This window comes from Solanum pennellii, chromosome 5, assembly GCF_001406875.1.
Source record: "Solanum pennellii chromosome 5, SPENNV200".
Classification (NCBI taxonomy): domain Eukaryota; kingdom Viridiplantae; phylum Streptophyta; class Magnoliopsida; order Solanales; family Solanaceae; genus Solanum; species Solanum pennellii.
The window spans coordinates 55817084-55823100 of record NC_028641.1 but is presented as its reverse complement, the minus strand read 5'-3'; the positions used below and the strand labels follow the sequence as shown (position 1 = coordinate 55823100).

Genomic DNA, 6017 nt, shown 5'->3' with positions numbered 1-6017 from the left:
TGTTTTTTTTAATCTTTTAAAGAAAAGATTTTTTTCTTAAAAAAGGAATATTAATTAAGACAAATAATGATATATACTAGATACTATCCTTAAAAATATTATCTAGAACTACCTTTTAGGATTAGTATTTTTTTTTATTTGTATCTATGAGGAAAATTAGAATAAAAATATTAATTTAATTACCTAATTTATAAGGAAAAAAAAAAGAAAGTAATGTTGTTGAAATTTTAGTAACAAAATCATATCTATGACATTAGGTTGATGACTTTGTTTATGTTCAAGGTATTTGTCCTGCTATAAATACAAATGAATACATTAATATATTTTCAAGTCCATTTCTTATCTAAGAGGAAAATGGAATTTTATCTACAGTAAATATCAATGCTAATCAAATGGTAACGATCTTAAATTTACTAGAGACTAACATTATTTATAGATTATGATGTGTATTTTTATATGTATAGAATTTGCTACATTATTTGTTGTTAGGATTTTGAACTGGCAGCCAAATGCAGACACAACAGTCAACACTCAAATACTGAAAGAAATATCTCAATGTGTTGGGAGCATTAACGGTGTTAAAGATGGAACATGGAAAAATACTCTTAGCTTTTATAAGCCTATACTCAAAGGTATTCCATTAATTAATAAACTACGTCATATGTCTGAAAAAATTACCTCAAGGATAGATCCATTTTTCCCCTCGATTCATTGTAAAGTCAAATTTTTGAAAGTACTATTCTGTTCATGTAAGAGATTTGATTGTGCTTTATTGTTTTTTAATAGAACAAGCAAATGCATCGGAGTTTCCCCAAAACTATTTGGGCATTTCACTTCAAGAACATCCCAACAAATATTATATGCTTATTAGAGAGGAACGATTGATCGTCGAAGCAGAGTCATCTATTCAGAAGATAATGGAGACCTTGTAGTATTATAAATTAAGGGCCACACTTTATTTTGAGGTTTATATTATTGAGATTTGATAAATATCATTGTTCTTACTATAGGAGGATGATTAACATATAAAGCGTTATCCACAATTGTTCTTCAATATTTTGAGAATTAAAGACTTCTCTACAAAAATATTACTATTCACATTATAAAATTGTGAAGATACAACAAATTCTAGCTGATTATAACAGTCTAAATATATGTTCTTCTAATTGACTTGTCAATCACTCATAAAATAAGGCTTCGATTCTTATAGAATTTTGTCATCTAGTTGGATGGTCATTAGGCAAATAAACTTTTCCTAACAATAATTCAGTCATTGAACTGTTCAAGATTTTTCTTGTAATAATAAAATAATTATTTGTTGTCCATTACAAAAGAACTAGACCTTTAGTGACGACAATAGTCGCCAAAAGCCAAAAAAATTGTCACTTAATGTTTTTAACATTAGGTTCTAATTTTTTTGTTTTTTTTTTCATTTTGTTTAAAAGAACATAAATTATATCAATTAAGTAGGAGTTTGAAGGCACTGTATGTTTTATTTTTATGTTATATGTAAATGTATAAAATGTACAATGATGCATTATATAGTAAGAGATGTGAATCGAGAAGTAATTTTCATGATTTTTCGTAATATATTGGGTGTTTTTAATATTAATATTATAAGTTATTTATTTTAGAAAATTAGGTTGCAATCGAAAATTAATTATCATATTTTTTTTGTTGAAAAAATAGGTTTTACTATTAGTTGTCACTAAAAATCACACATAACCTTTAGTGGCAATATTTAGAGATTTTTTAGCAACTTTGTCACCACTAAAGATCAAGTTCTTATGTAGTGAATATTAGTTGGCAACGCTTAGGTAGATGGATTAGTCCTGTGACTCATGCCACGTCACTACAAAATTGGAGTGTTAAATCTAAAGGGTATTTGTGATCTCCTAGGATAACAACGGGGGTACTTTTTAATCTTAAAATGTAATGGAGGGTATAAGTGGTCTATTTCGCATAGTTCAGGCGCAATTTTTACCCTTTTCCGAATATTTTACCGATATAGGATTTCAGTATCGACTTGGTGACTTCATGGTGCGAGTGGGCAAAGTTGTTCTAAATAACTTTGAGAACTTGAGGGGAATAATTATGGAGGTGTGAAATACTTTTAGATATTTATTCTCAGTTGAATGCTTTATGTGTGGCCAAACTTTTTGATACATTGATATATCATGATCTATTATACTTTTAATTATGAATGAAATGAAATTCATTTATTGTGCTTGACCTTAAATTTTTTTTTATCTTTTGTCTGTTTTAATGCTAAAAGATAGTCACATAAGCATATTTTTAACTGAGACAATGATGGGACTAGTTGAAGGACATTGTTTCATACTTATTATGACCTTAGAAGAAGTAGCTATGAAAATTAAGAAGGTATAATGGGATGGATAAGAATTAAGTAAGTATTTGTGGGTTCAATTGGAAGGTCCAATTGATTCTAGCCTCTCGATTAGAAGCAATAGTCATGCAAGAATCGGTGATTAACGATTCATACAAAGTTTTATGACATATCTTAGAACATGTTATAACTTTCTTCTACTTTCTCCACATTGTCATTGCATTGCAATGGTACAACAAAAAATATAAGAAGTTTCTATTATGAAAATGCTCTTCCCATGGTGTTTGTTTTTTCATAGATGGAGTAACTACCAATTTCCTCGTGGGAAATACCACACCAGATAATGGAGGTATTCTTCGACATATGGAAGGAAGCTCTTGGGAATAGATCATTACGAGGTCATTTTGTTCATATTGAACCAAATTTTGCAGAGTATGGCCTCTTTGATCAGTATACTTCACAACACACAGCTGTATAATATGACATCATTATAACTCAAATGGTAATAACTCCTATAACATCAAAAGGAGTCAGAAATTAAAATGTTTTATAAATATTATAAATTAGTTCGTTATGTACAAAAATGGATTAGCATTATGAGCGCAAAAAATGATGTCGTTACACAACTTCTTCCTTATGTACTGGCAACTAAAATAAGAATTTCAACAGAAAGAATGCTTCAAGATATTATGATTTCATTTTGTGTAATTCTTTCTCGTTTAAGTGGGTCATAGAAGTTAAATTTTTTATTTTGTGCGAGAAATTGTGCTCCTACATGAATGGCGTATAAATGTAACATCTCGTAGCTTGTAATAGCCAAGAATAATCTAAGAAACTAAAATTTATCATTCTTTGAAAGAAAAGGAAAAATCTAGAAAAATTACCTAAGTTTAAGAAGTGAGTTTTATATTTTTCAAACGTCCATAACTTTTTACTCAGGATGAGATAGAGTCAGTTCTTTACATGGTTGGAAAGCCATAGGAAAGATCTTTCTAAAGACACAAAGTTTTCACAATTTTAATATTGTATGAGGGATATATGACTTTTGGAATTTGGGATGTTGAAGTGAGGAAAGTCCAATATGGATTTTAGCAAGGGCAAACATGTATTTTTACACATCTATTTCCTAATTCGATTTAAGGGTGTAGTTGGGATTATAATAATTTGTGATTCAGAATATAAAGGTTATTTACTCTTAGATCTTGGGGAAGAGAAAAAGGAGAAAAGATCATGGATTAAGAAAGAACGCCAAGATCTTCGATTGGAATTCGTCAAGGGTGATCCCTATTAAGTTATGTGAGATATTTCTATGTTAGGTTAGTTCACCCACACACCAACTTGTTTACTTCAGTGAATTTTGGGTATATTGAATGATGAAAAGTGAAGTTGTTGAAGAACATTATTGAAATCTTGTTGTTTTAGCTGTTATATGCCTTAAGTTGTTTTAATTCGTGTTTCTTGGTTGTTTCTTGAGACTATTCTATTGGGTATTGAGGTTATTAGTGATCCTTAGTGTTCAGAGAAATATCCATTGAACTTTAGAAGGTTTAGAGATGAAAAACTCATAAGAAAAGCTGAAACTCCCGTTTGGCAAGCCTTGGGGCGCCGCATTTGCCAGAGCCCCTCAGGAAAAGGTCTGTTCGACAAGTCCTGGCAAAATGCGATAGTCAGAGCCCCTCAGGACATCCTCTGGCGCTCCACAACTCTCAGAGCACCAAGGACGCCTAGACACCCCATTCTTTCCCTATCTTTTCGTACTAGTTTCTAAGTGATGTACCCACATTTCTTATTTGACTCAAACACTCTAAGGTACATCTAAACATCATGAAATCAACCATAAAGATGATATCCTGAACCTTGAATCCATAATACAATTCAAGGAAAGTTAAGATCAAAGTCAAAGAAGTTAAGAGTCAAGTCTAAAATATAGGAAGCAAGTCAAAGTAAGTTCTTAGAAGTTTACACGAGTCTTAACAAACATATTAACTTTGTTCAGAAAAGAGTAATGAGTTGAGTAAAAGTTTCAAAAGTTATATGGGAACTAAGTATTCCAAAAGAGTTAACTTACAAATTGAGCAAAGAGTAAAAATTTGAGTTCATTTCTCAAAAGTTATAAGGGAACTAAGTATTCCCTTTGAGTACAAATGTTTTCACAGTTTGAGCAATAAAGAAAGCTAGAATTCCAACAGAGCCTTTGGCTAGTATTTAATAACGAGGAAACTATGATTTCCAAGAGATCTTTTAAAAGTTAAGTTTGAGAAAATTATCTCAAACTACAGAAGAAGTTGTTTTTAAAATATATTAGCTAAGTATTTTGGGAGAAGTATTGAACACCAATATAGGGACGCGAGTTCATAATAACTCAAGCCCCAATAAACCATGTAGCCAAAATGGAAAAATGAAGGGTCATACTTTTTAGATGATTCCCTAGTGCTTTTTAGTATTGACTAGTGGATCCACTTAGTAGTTCAGGTACTATACCGATGGCAAGGTATAGGACGGTCCTTTTGCAACATTAGATAAGATGTTGTACCATAGCTTAGGCTCATAGTGATGGTTGTCGGTTAGAGAATCTCCCATAGAACTGTATTAGTTTTATATATAAGTAAAGTTGATTTTGTTATTTCATTTTCTTGAACGAACTAAATTGTTTTGTTGTTTTACAAAGCTTTATATATATCATATGCATTTTAATTGCCTTATATATACATTAAGTTGAGTATTCATGAGTTGAGAAGAGTCAAGGTAAGTATAGTTTATTCTTTCAAGATTTAAGTTTTTGTTTAGCCTTCAAACTTGATTATTCATACATTCAATATATTGATGCCAGTTGTTTTAAATCGTCTAATGATGCAGATGCAGGTAACAAGGATCAGCAACCAACACCTCGTTGATCCTGTTTTAGCACTCAGAGTCAGTGGTGATTCTCATTGTCTTCTCGATGACACTTTCATTTGGTTTTAGTATTTAATTTATAGGATGTTGTGGCGTATGTCCCAATATCCATCTTAGTATTGTAGATGTTATATAGACAGTCAGATAGTAAGTTTTGAGTCTCTTATTTCTGTATTTCTTAGTACTTTTTTATGAGACTTAAGTCCTAGTTTGGCGAGCTTATTAGTTCTTTAAGATATATCCTGAAACTGTTTTATTCAAGTTAATTCTTCCATTGAGTTAAGTAAGCCAAACCAAGGGTTTGCTCAAGACCTGTAATGGTCATTGGGTGCCGGATACGTCCGAGGTGTAAGCTCGTGGCGTGACAAACTTGATCAGAGCACAGAGTTTAGGAGTCCCGCGGTGTCTAGGAAGTAGTGTATGTTGAGTCTTTGTCATAGGTGTGAAGTGCGCCACATCTATGATTAGAAGGCTATAATATTTAGGAATTCCTCATTTCTTTCATATTCCTTTTAGTGCGTTAGAGTTTATCTCTAAAATATCTCTTTATTCGTCCTTGCGCATGTTTCAGATAATTATGCTCCACAAAGAGCAGCACAGGGTCGCCCAACTAGGAGAAATGTTGAACCTCAGGAACAAGAGTTACCCAGTGCACCTTAAGTACAACCTCAAGGTGATGTTAGCAACGCTGAGTTACGTGAGGCTATTGGGATGCTGAGTCAGGCTATGACTAACCAAGTTGGTCAATAGAGAGGAAATCGACAAGTAGAGGATG

General features: G+C 31.8%; 1 pseudogene; it reads left to right on the top strand.

The window, feature by feature from the left end:
- Positions 1–381: 381 nt before the first annotated feature.
- LOC114077269 lies at positions 382–2888 on the top strand (annotated as a pseudogene).
- Positions 2889–6017: the final 3129 nt, after the last annotated feature.